Genomic DNA, 11,944 nt, shown 5'->3' with positions numbered 1-11,944 from the left:
GCCAGATGATGAAATTGGTGCAGCTGAGGAACTTGCTGAGACACCAAAGGCAATTGAGAAACCAGCAGTCCTTTGACATGTAGTCAGATGCACAGGAGCTGAGGACTTTGTCGGAACTGCTGAGGACTTGGGAGGAGGAGGAGCAGTGTGAGGAATTTGCCGTGAGGGCGCTGCTGAGGAACTTGGCCGTGAGGGCGCTGATGGTGAAGCACTTGGCTTACAAGCAGGCTTCTTTGGCATGGATTTCCTCGATTGGACCGAGGCCTCAGTAGTAGTAGCAGTGGCAGAATCCTCATTGAATTTCTTCACTGCCTCCTTGGCCTGTCTAGCCAATTTGGCTTGGCGCTTAGCCCATTCTTCAGGAAAGTCCTCACCACGTTTGATGCTTGTGGGATCAGCTACTTGGCCAGGTGCCAATGGAGCTCTTGGGCACGGAGGATTGAGGGCGAATTTCTTCATGTACTTTGGAGTCACATATCTGTACTCCCTCCATTCCCTTGCCCATCTCCGTTCAATCCTCTGAATGCGCACTTTGCGCTGATTTTTGTTTTCCTTGCCATATTTTGCTTCATCGGGTGAGCAATAGTCAGCATAAATTTCCTCAGGGATTTCAAATGCTGTCATAACCTCAGGTTTCTTTCCTCCCTTCTGAGGCTTCTTACCGTCTGCCATATTCTTCAGTTGAGGAATTTGAACAATTGAGTTCTCTGAAGAAGTATGCAGTTTTTCTTCGAGGAACATTGCAAATGAATTAAGTTGATGAGAACCTAGTGATTCAGCAACAGACATGAGTTCCTGTGAACAGAGTACAGATGCGAGGAATTTGGAGAGGTCATATGCGTTCTGAGAAGGTTTTTGAAAAGAACAAGTTTTGAGGAATTTGACCAGATGAACCTTGAGGAATTTCACTAAGCGTTCTTGTCTTAGGTTCCAGAGTTGTACAGATCAAAGATCCACACAATTAGGGAATCTTGAAGAAAATGGTTGCTTAGAGAAACAGTTCAGGATCATATGAAGTGTGTGGTGTTCATATGTGTGAATATTTTAGGAATAAACACCTTTGAAGATTTTTAGGAAAGCTTGAGAATCAAAGCGAGTAATAAAAGCAACTTTTAATTACCCGAAATGAAGAACACGACGAACTGAGAAGAATAGATGGGAAGTGTCAGGACCCCGACTCGATGTCACATCGATCTAGCCGGTAACACCTCATATCACTTTGCGGCCTCACGCACGGTATCCCCACGGGTGTCGTCTTACCTTTGCCCGGGACCGTTTGTGCCTTTTGGCTCACGTATATGATAGTGTCGCTAGCATCCATATGATAAAGAGCCCGGGCTGACATGACTAGTCGTAAACCCAAAGTGGCACAGACTTACAGGGACAGGCATCCATGACCCAGCTTCGAACGTGTCGGTCATCAGCAAGTGGGTCCGGGCTGTAGCACTGGGCTAGCAGGACTCCGGTAAACCGGGCTGTAGCGGGCTAACAGGACTCCGGTACTCAAAGCGTGACATTTCCCCGAAGGGACAGACACAGGAACGAAGAAGGACACATGCCGGCCAGCCTAAGTGTTCCAGAGCAGTAGCAAGCTACCATGGCTCAGCGGTAACACTAGGAGACATTTCCCGGTAAGAGAGGCTACTAAAGATAAACAACTAGATAGTCAGATCCCACACATACCAAGCATTTCAATCATACACACAATATGCTCGATATGTGCAAATACAACGAAGCATCACAACATGACTCTATGACACAAGTACTTTATTTAGGGCTCAGGGAGCCATACATAACATACACAAAGGTACGGGTCTCGCGACCCAACATACAAGTCATACAGTCATACAAGCCAACAACGGAAGTAACTTGTCTGAGTACAGACAACTAGTAAAATAAAAGAGGCTTGGAAAGCCTAGCTATACTACGTGGTCCTCCACAAGCCCAGGGTCACCACCTGGGTCTTTAGCCTACTCGTTGATGTCAACGTCTACATAGAACCCATCAGAAGGGGTTGCAGCGTCTTCTGTAAAAATGTAGATTATAGCAACATGAGTACAAAGGTACTCAGCAAGACTTACATCAGATCCTACATACATGCATAGTATCAAGAAGGGTTGGTGGAGTTATTGCAGCAAGCCAGCTTTGACTCTTGGCTAGACTATCCTACGATACTCCAACTTGAAATGGTTTTGCGCACACGAGTCCACTATTCACCACTTCAATACACTACCGAGGATCCACCTCCGTCTTCCTACGGAAGAGCCATCCTCGGCACTCACACTTATCTTGAGGCTTTTAGTAGTTCCCATTTACTTGTCTATGAACTGTATAGGCAACCAAGTAGTCCTTTACCGCGGACGCGGCTATTCGAATAGATCATGTTAACCCTGCAGGGGTGTACTTCTTCATACATGTTTTCACCACTTAGCGTCTGCACACGACATGTGCTCGGCAGACTTCAAGCGAAAGCCGACGTGGGTGTAGACCATGACCTACCTAAACACTTAAGCCTCTAGTCCAGGTTTCGCCTATTCAGGTTCCATCCGCAGGGAGTCCGGCCGAGGTTTCCCATACGGCCCCGAACGATGTGAACAGGGTTCCCGAGATACCTAACGGGTATTCGGTACACCGTGCCACGTACCTACCGCATCACAGCCCACCCCTACGGTCAGCGCTGTCCACGGCCTCCAGTAGGCTACAAACACCAGAAACTACTTGCAACTCCTGGACAGAGAGCTAGGGTGAATAAGAAGTCGAGCGGGGTCATATTTCAGGGCCCAATGTATGGTAGTAGCTGATTCTTAAATCACACATACAGATCTCAGTGCTTAAGGTCGGCTTCAATGAAACAACCCACCATGTACTCCTACATGGCCTCTCATCGATACCTTTACCAAATCGTGTTCACCACACCACTCTCATTACCAACATAATCATTTCACTCCAGCCCATCACCCAGATGAACCAGACCTGACACGACTCTAAGCATAGCAGGCATAGCAAGGTAGGAACAACACATACATATGGCTCAATCAACTCCTACACATGCTAGTGGGTTTCATCTAGTTACTGTGGCAATGACAGGTCATGCAGAGGAAATGGGTTCAACTACCGTAGCACACAGCAGTTTGAATCGCGTTGTCTTAATGCAGTAAAAGAGAGCAGGAGCGAGAACATGGGATTGTATCGATATGATCAAATGGTTGGTTGCTTGCCTGATGGTTCGATGCACGGATACGGTTCTTCGTTAGGGTAATCGCGGTACTCCTCGGGGACAGAACCTGTCGCAAAGGACATCGATACACAAGCATCACCAAACAATGTGCAACAATATGATGCATGCATGAAACATGGCAATATGAGTGTGTTGGGCTAATGCAACTAAAGCCAGAAGGGTTTGAACAAATTTGAATCAAAGATTCAAATTCCAAATTCAAATATGGCCTTTTAAAGTGCCTTTTCTTGTTCTGCTTAAAACATCAATTTAACTTGTTTGATCATGCATGAAAATAGTACAGATGGATAGATTGGATTTTTCTGATCATTTTTCATATATAATTTGTCCAATTTGGAGTTACAGAATAAAAGTTATGAATTTTTGAAGTTTAAATAATATTCTGGAATTTCCTGATTTAATTTAAATCCAGAAATTCAATTACTGCGTCAGCCTGACGTCAGTGTGACGTCAGCAGGTCAACGGAACAGGTCTGGGTCAAACCTGACAGTGGGTCCCGCATGTCAGGGTGATTATTTTAATTAAAACTTAATTAAAACTAATCCTGTTTAATTAACAGGGCTGGGCCCCATCTGTCATTGACTCAGGGGAGTCAACCAGGGCCCACCCGTGGTCAAAGTCAAAGTCGGCTGCCGGCGTTTAGTCGCCGGCGAGCCCGACGCGGCGGCGGAAGTGGTTTTGGCCATTTCGGCCACCAAATGGACCGCGGAGGCCACCGGAGTGGAGCTGAGGGCAACCCGCAGCTCTTGGCGGAGCCCGTTGGGGTCGGGGTGGCCGGAGTCGACGGCGGCGAGCTCGGCTGCGGCCGCCGGGGTTCGGTCGTGCACGGGAGCGGTGCTGGAGCTCGAAGTCGAGCAAAGCGAGGCGCTAGGGATGCTCTACGGGGTCTTGCGAACTCGTTGGACTCGCCGGGGTGACCAAATGGTCACCGGAGCTGCGTCGACGGCGAGCTCGGCGACGGCGGAGGTTCGGCCGTGGTGGGGAGGAGGCTACGGCGAGGGAACGAGGGGAAGGAGAGGGGGAAACGGTGGCGTAGTTCACCGCGGTTGTAGTGGGCGTCGAAGCGGGCTCGGGGACGCGCTGGAGACGGCGAATTCGACGGCGACGGTGGTCGGAGCCCAAAGAGGGGAACGGCGACGTGGCGGCGATGCAGGGCTTCCGGGGAGCTGTGGAGCGGTGGGGAGGAAGAGGGAGTCGAGGCGGAGCTCCTGAGCTAGTCGGGGGAGCGAGGGGTGGCCGGTGACGGCTGCTATGGCGAACGGCGGCGATGGTGGTGTTCGGCCGTGTGAGAGAGAGAGCGAGGGAAGAGCCGGGGGAGAGTGAGAGAGAGCAGGGGGGGAGGCGTGGCGTCGTCCAGGGACACCGAGGCGAGGAGGGGAGGGCAGGCAGGCAGGGAGAGAGGTGGCGTGGCGCGGTGGCCGTGCGCGCGCGCCGGCCACACTCCCCTCCCTCTGTCGGGACGAAGACGACAGAGGAGGGAGGTGGGCTGGGCCGGCTGCTGGCTGGGCCGGCCAGCTAGCTGGGCTGCACAGGGAGGAGCCCAGGTAAGCTTCTCCCTTTTAGTTTTTCTGTTTCTGTTTTTATTCAATATATCTGCAACTTTGTTGAATTAAATAAAATACCTAGGCAACTCCAAAAATCACCAAACTATTCCTGGCCCATAGTTGGATTATTTCCAACATGAAACATTTTAGTTTGGAGATATTTGAGCATTTAAATATTTTATATTATTTTAAATGCCCAAATTCAAATATTTATGATTTAATTCAAAAACCTTAGGATGGCCTAGGAAAATGTGCACCACTTTTGGCAGAGGTTCTGAACCAAGACAAAAATGATGGGCATTTTAGAAGGGCATTTCAGGTTCATTGAAAAATTATTTTAGTAACCCTAGTTGGTTTCAGAGGGGACTGGGGGTTCTGTCATCCCCATTTCAAGTTTCTGATGAAAGAGTAAACATGATGCAACACTCTAATGCATGACTAGCTAGGGTGTGACAACTCACCCCCACTCAAAAGAATCTCGTCCCGAGATTTGGGTTCCTCCGAGAAGAAGGCGGGATATTCAAGTCGAAGACGATCCTCCCTTTCCCAAGTTGCTTCATCCTCAGAATGGTGCGACCATTGAACCTTGAGAAACTTGATATTATGACGTCGCGTGGTACGTTCGGCTTGATCGAGGATACGAATGGGGTACTCTCGATATGTAAGATCATCTTGGAGATCAAGCGTTTCGTGGTCCACTTCACGGATAGGATCCGAGAAGCAACGCCTGAGTTGAGAAACGTGGAAGACATCGTGGACCCTGGAGAGGTGCGGAGGTAGTTCCAATTGGTAGGCAACTTCTCCTCGTTTGGTGAGAATGCGAAAGGGTCCAATGTAACGAGGAGCCAATTTGCCTTTGATACCGAAACGATGGGTTCCCTTCAGAGGGGTGACCCGAAGATAAGCCTTCTCGTCAACCTCGAAAGTCATAGCCTTATGTTTTCGGTCATATTGACTCTTTTGACGAGATTGGGCTGTTTTCAACTTTTCACGAACGATACGAACTTGTTCTTCTGCTTCCTGAATCATATCCGGGCCAAAGAATTTTCTTTCCCCGGTCTCTGACCAGTTAAGGGGTGTTCGACATCGTCGTCCATAGAGAACTTCAAAAGGGGCTTTACCCAAGCTAGATTGATAGCTGTTGTTGTAAGCGAATTCGGCAAATGGAAGGCACTTCTCCCAGTCCATTCCGAAAGAGATAACAGAGGCTCGAAGCATGTCTTCTAGAATCTGATTGACGCGTTCCACTTGACCACTCGACTGAGGGTGGAAAGCGGTGCTAAAGGAGAGACGAGTTCCCATAGCATTTTGGAAACTTTCCCAAAATCGAGAGGTGAAAAGACTTCCTCGATCCGAATTGATTTCCAAAGGAACACCATGGAGGGACACTATTCGGGAGATGTATAAGTCTGCCAGCTGACTAGCGGTTATACTCTCACGAACAGGTAGGAAATGAGCTACCTTGGAAAGACGATCGACCACGACGAAAATAGCATTATTCCCTCTTTTGGTCCTGGGAAAACCGGTAATGAAATCCATACCAATTTTATCCCATTTCCATTCAGGAATAGCTAAGGGTTGAAGGGTGCCAGCAGGCCGTTGATGCTCTGCTTTTACACGACGACAGACGTCGCAATTTGCAATATACTGAGCAATTTCTCTCTTCATCCTAGTCCACCAGAACCTCTGGCGTAGGTCCTGATACATTTTAGTACTACCGGGATGAATGGTGAGAGGAGATTCATGAGCCTCCTTAAGGATCAGCTGCCGTAGATGCTGGTTCTTGGGAACCACTAGACGGTTCTCAAAGTACACAACACCATGATCATTGTGGAGAAACAACTAGCACCTCCGCTAGCAATGTTCTCTTTGATTTTAGATATTCCCTTATCTCGCTTTTGGGCAGCGATGATTTGATCCGTAAGAGTAGGTTTTGCTACCAAGGTGGAAAGAAAACCTTGAGGTACAATGTGAAGGTTAAGCTTCCGAAATTCCTCATGGAGAAGCGGTTGACTTTGTTGTAACATCAGGTTGTTACAATAAGATTTACGACTTAGCGCATCAGCCATGACGTTGGCTTTCCCTGGGGTATAGGTTATTCCTAAGTCGAAGTCTGTGATCAATTCAACCCAACGTCTCTGCCTGAGATTCAAATCCGGTTGGGTGAAAATATACTTCAGACTTTGGTGATCAGTGAATATTTCGCAACGATTACCGAGGAGGTAATGTCGCCAGGTCTTAAGTGCATAGACTACGGCTGCAAGCTCTAGATCATGAGTAGGATAATTCTCCTCATGTGGGTGCAATTGCCGTGAAGCGTAAGCAATTACGTGTCGATCTTGCATGAGAATGCAACCTAGTCCTTGTCGCGAGGCGTCGCAGTAGATAACAAAGTCCTTGGAGAAGTCTGGCGGTACCAGTACGGGAGCAGAGGTCAGGCGTCTTTTCAGTTCCTGAAAGCTGTGCTCACATTGTGGAGTCCATTCGAACTTCTTATCTTTCTTGAGGAGTTCGGTTAGAGGTTTGGCAACCTTGGAGAAGTTCTCGACAAAGCGACGACAATAGCTCGCTAAGCCTAGAAAACTCCGAACTTGCTTGACCGATTCGGGTGGAGTCCAATTAAGGACGGCTTGAACTCGCTCAGGGTTAACAGCAATACCTTTACCAGATATTACATGACCCAGATAGGTCACTTCTGACAACCAGAATTCACATTTAGAGAATTTGGCATAAAGGCGATGCTCTCGAAGTTTCTTCAACACTAGCCTTAGATGTTCGGCATGTTCTTCCTCGTTCTTGGAGTAGATGAGTATATCATCGAGATAAACTACGACGAATTTATCCAAATACTCCATGAAGATTGAGTTCATTAACCGAGAAAAGGTGGCTGGAGCGTTGGTTAAACCGAAGGACATGACGGTGTACTCGTATTGGCCATAACGAGTAACAAAGGCCGTTTTAGGAATGTCCCCGTTTCTGATTTTGATTTGATGGTAGCCCAACCTCAAATCCATCTTGGAGAAGACTGAGGATCCAGCGAGCTGATCATACAGGTCGTTGATCCTGGGAAGTGGATATTTGTTCTTGATTGTGACCAAATTGACAGGTCGGTAATCTACAACCATCCGGTCCGTACCATCCTTCTTCTTGACGAATAGGACGGGGCAAGCCCACGGAGATGAACTAGGGCGGATGAAACCCTTTTTCAAGGACTCATCGAGTTGTTTCTTAAGCTCGGCTAGTTCTAGGGGTGCCATCTTATAGGGTCTTCTAGCAATCGGAACGGTTCCTGGAATGAGGTCTATTACGAACTCAACATCCCTGTCAGGTGGAACACCTGGCAATTCCTCTGGAAAGACATCCGGGAAGTCACGGACTACCGGAACGTCCTCAAGGTCTGGCAAAGGGCTGGCGTTAAGAGAATATAATTGTCGCTTGGCTATTCGGGTCAAAACATTGACTATCTTCCCCGAAGGATGGGTGAGTTGAACAGTCCTAGAGAAGCAATCAATTTTGGCTTGATGAGCTGACATCCAGTCCATACCCAAAATGATATTAATATCTGAAGATTTAAGGGCTATCAAAGATGCGAGGAAAACAAGTCTGTCGACTTGGATTTCATTTCCATGGCTTACTCTAGAAGTTTGCCATTTGGATCCCGGAGTTTGAATTACCATAGAGGATGGCAAGTCACAGAATGCAACGTTATGCAAACGAGCATAATTTTCAGATATAAAAGAATGAGAGGCTCCTGTATCGAAAAGAACAGATGCCGGGTGGCAATTAACAAGAAGCGTACCGAGAACGACGTTGGGATCTTCTTGAGCTTCTTCGGCAGAGATACAGTTGACATGGCCACGTGAAGCGGTGACCGGTTTAGCATGAAACACTTTTCCTGTCGGCTTGCCACGGCCAACAGCTTTAGCAGATTGATTGGGGTTGGTCTGGGGACACTCACGCATATAGTGACCAGATTCCCCACACTTGAAACAAGTCACGGAACTGGTACGTGGAGGAGCATTATTGGTTGGACCCCCATAGGGCTTGGCTGGAGCAGACTGTTGAACAGGGCGAGGCGCCTGGAAAGATGGCCTCGGTGTGAACCTGGGTGGCAGGGCGGTGTTGGGTACCCACACGCGGCGCTTCTGAGGACCAGCACCGGATGAGGAACCCGTGTCACGTCCATGCTTGCGTGTTGCGTCATAGTCAGTCTGACCAGTTTCAGCACTGATGGCTTTGTTGACAAGTTTCGAAAAAGATGTGCACTCATGCAGACGGAGGTCGCGGCGAAGCTCAGGACTAAGGCCCTTACGGAACCTTGCTTGCTTCTTGGCGTCAGTAGAAACTTCCTCGGTTGCATATCGGGCGAGATTACCAAACTCCCTGCTATAGGCATCCACAGAAAGTCGGCCTTGGGTGAAACTGCAAAATTCTTCACGTTTACGGTCCATGAGACCCTCCGGAATGTGATGTTCACGGAAAGCCTCGCTGAACTCAGCCCAAGTAGTGACATGGCCCGCTGGGCGCATAGCTCCATAATTCTCCCACCATAGACTGGCGGGGCCTTCAAGATGATATGCAGCAAAGGTGACCTTGTCAGCCTCCGCTACCAGCGCGGAACGCAGTTTGTGAGAGATACTGCGAAGCCAGTCATCAGCGTCGAGAGGCTCGACGGAGTGGTGGAACGTGGGTGGATGCAATTTGATAAAATCACTGAGTGACACCACGTTAGCCCTCTGATGGTGTGCTGTATTCTGTTCAATACGCTCCAACAAACGGTTTGTCTCCCGCTTGTTTCTCTCAGCTTCCATCATCACCTCGGCTAGTGAAGGAGGATGAGGCAGATTTTCATTCCTGGCTTCACTGCCTTCGGCCTGCTCTTGGGAAGCAGGGTTAGCGCGCGTGTTGACCATCCTAGGTAGACAAGACAAAGATTTAGTCAGGATGGTAAAATTCCGACATAGGATACATAATGTAAGGAATAACTCGGAATGCAAGATGATCATCCGTATGACATGGTAGATACAGAAACTGCTTCTTTTATTCCATCGTCATACACACCATACAGGGTTTAGTACAAGACCAAACAAAGTACTATTACGGTGAAAAGAGGATTACATCTCATCGGAGGCATTCCAAGCTCCTATACATTATTTTTCTACACCCCCGGAAGGAGTACAAACTAGGTCATATCCCACGAGTCACGCAGGACGATAGACGACACAGCTAGTGCGAACTAGTGATACTACCACTAACTCAGACCGATCCGTAGTAGTCCTCGTAGAAGTCGCCTCCATAGCCTGGAAGTTCAACATGTTCATACGAAAATAGACGATCTCGCGGAGCTTGTGGACCATAGGGGCTAGGATGAGGTCGTGGACCAACAAACGGTGGCCTGCGGGGACCGTGAGGTGGGGTGATGCCTCCTACATCACGCCAAACCATCACGTCTGGCAGAGCAGATCTCACAGGATAGAGATCGCGCATATCTGAATATCCAGCTTGCACCGCCGGTGCGAACCGAGTCAAAGTGGCCCAGTGGTCAGCACGGGTATTGAAGAGCTCTAACCTTAAGGCCCGATTTTCACGGTCCTTATCCTCGAGCATCTCAGCAGTGGTGCGAGTCCGTGAATCCTCCTGAGTGGAGTCAGCATAGATAGCCTGGAGATACCCTTGTGCTCCCGGAAGTGATCCTGGCATATACCGGAAATCAGAGTCCCGAAATAAACCAGATCTGACTCGCATAATGGTCATCATAGAGTAGGCGGCGTCCTGCACAGCCATCTCAATAGTAACCCCGAGTCCATAGGAGCAGTGAAGAGGCTCGGTGGATCCAGGATAAGATGGAAATATCCTGACAGTGCAGAGATACTGGCTTTGATTAAAGTCTCGGAATTGCTCTTCGACCGTGTACTCAGGATACCAGCGGTATCCAGCCTCAGTCATTACCCTGACCAACTTAGCAGTATGGCCGGGTACATCTAGGCATCGAGTCAGGCGAACCACTTGATTGAGGTCGCGAGTGGCCATCTGAAAGCACAATCATAATGCAAAGGCATTAGAATTTCTAGCAAAATTTCGGCAGCATAACAGCTGTAAATGCTCAAAAAGGATATTGAGACATTTGACAAAGGATTTCGTACATACTCAACATCATCATATCAAAGTTCTGAAACCATTCTAACAACATAATGTGGTAGTAGAACTGAACTAGGCTGGTAACCATCAAACTTATAAGGTACTACTGATTAGTAACTCGTGATCCTGATAGAGAGAACAGATCCTAATTCCTTAACCCCCGGTGGAAGAATGGACTGACTCAGATCAGAAAGTCATAAGGTATAAGGAGTAAAAAGAGCCTTACGTTCCAACCCACAAACAATTCCCCTACATATAACTAAAGAATTTCTAGACTCAACATCGACCAGTTTGGCTTGGAGAACCTACAGGCAGTCCGGCTCTGATGCCAACGCTGTCAGGACCCCGACTCGATGTCACATCGATCTAGCCGGTAACACCTCATATCACTTTGCGGCCTCACGCACGGTATCCCCACGGGTGTCGTCTTACCTTTGCCCGGGACCGTTTGCGCCTTTTGGCTCACGTATATGATAGTGTCGCTAGCATCCATATGATAAAGAGCCCGGGCTGACATGACTAGTCGTAAACCCAAAGTGGCACAGACTTACAGGGACAGGCATCCATGACCCAGCTTCGAACGTGTCGGTCATCAGCAAGTGGGTCCGGGCTGTAGCACTGGGCTAGCAGGACTCCGGTAAACCGGGCTGTAGCGGGCTAACAGGACTCCGGTACTCAAAGCGTGACATTTCCCCGAAGGGACAGACACAGGAACGAAGAAGGACACATGCCGGCCAGCCTAAGTGTTCCAGAGCAGTAGCAAGCTACCATGGCTCAGCGGTAACACTAGGAGACATTTCCCGGTAAGAGAGGCTACTAAAGATAAACAACTAGATAGTCAGATCCCACACATACCAAGCATTTCAATCATACACACAATATGCTCGATATGTGCAAATACAACGAAGCATCACAACATGACTCTATGACACAAGTACTTTATTTAAGGCTCAGGGAGCCATACATAACATACACAAAGGTACGGGTCTCACGACCCAACATACAAGTCATACAGTCATACAAG

The sequence above is a fragment of the Triticum aestivum genome, chromosome 1B (genome assembly GCF_018294505.1).
Source record: "Triticum aestivum cultivar Chinese Spring chromosome 1B, IWGSC CS RefSeq v2.1, whole genome shotgun sequence".
NCBI lineage: Eukaryota > Viridiplantae > Streptophyta > Magnoliopsida > Poales > Poaceae > Triticum > Triticum aestivum.
Note: the sequence above shows the minus strand (reverse complement) of the source record.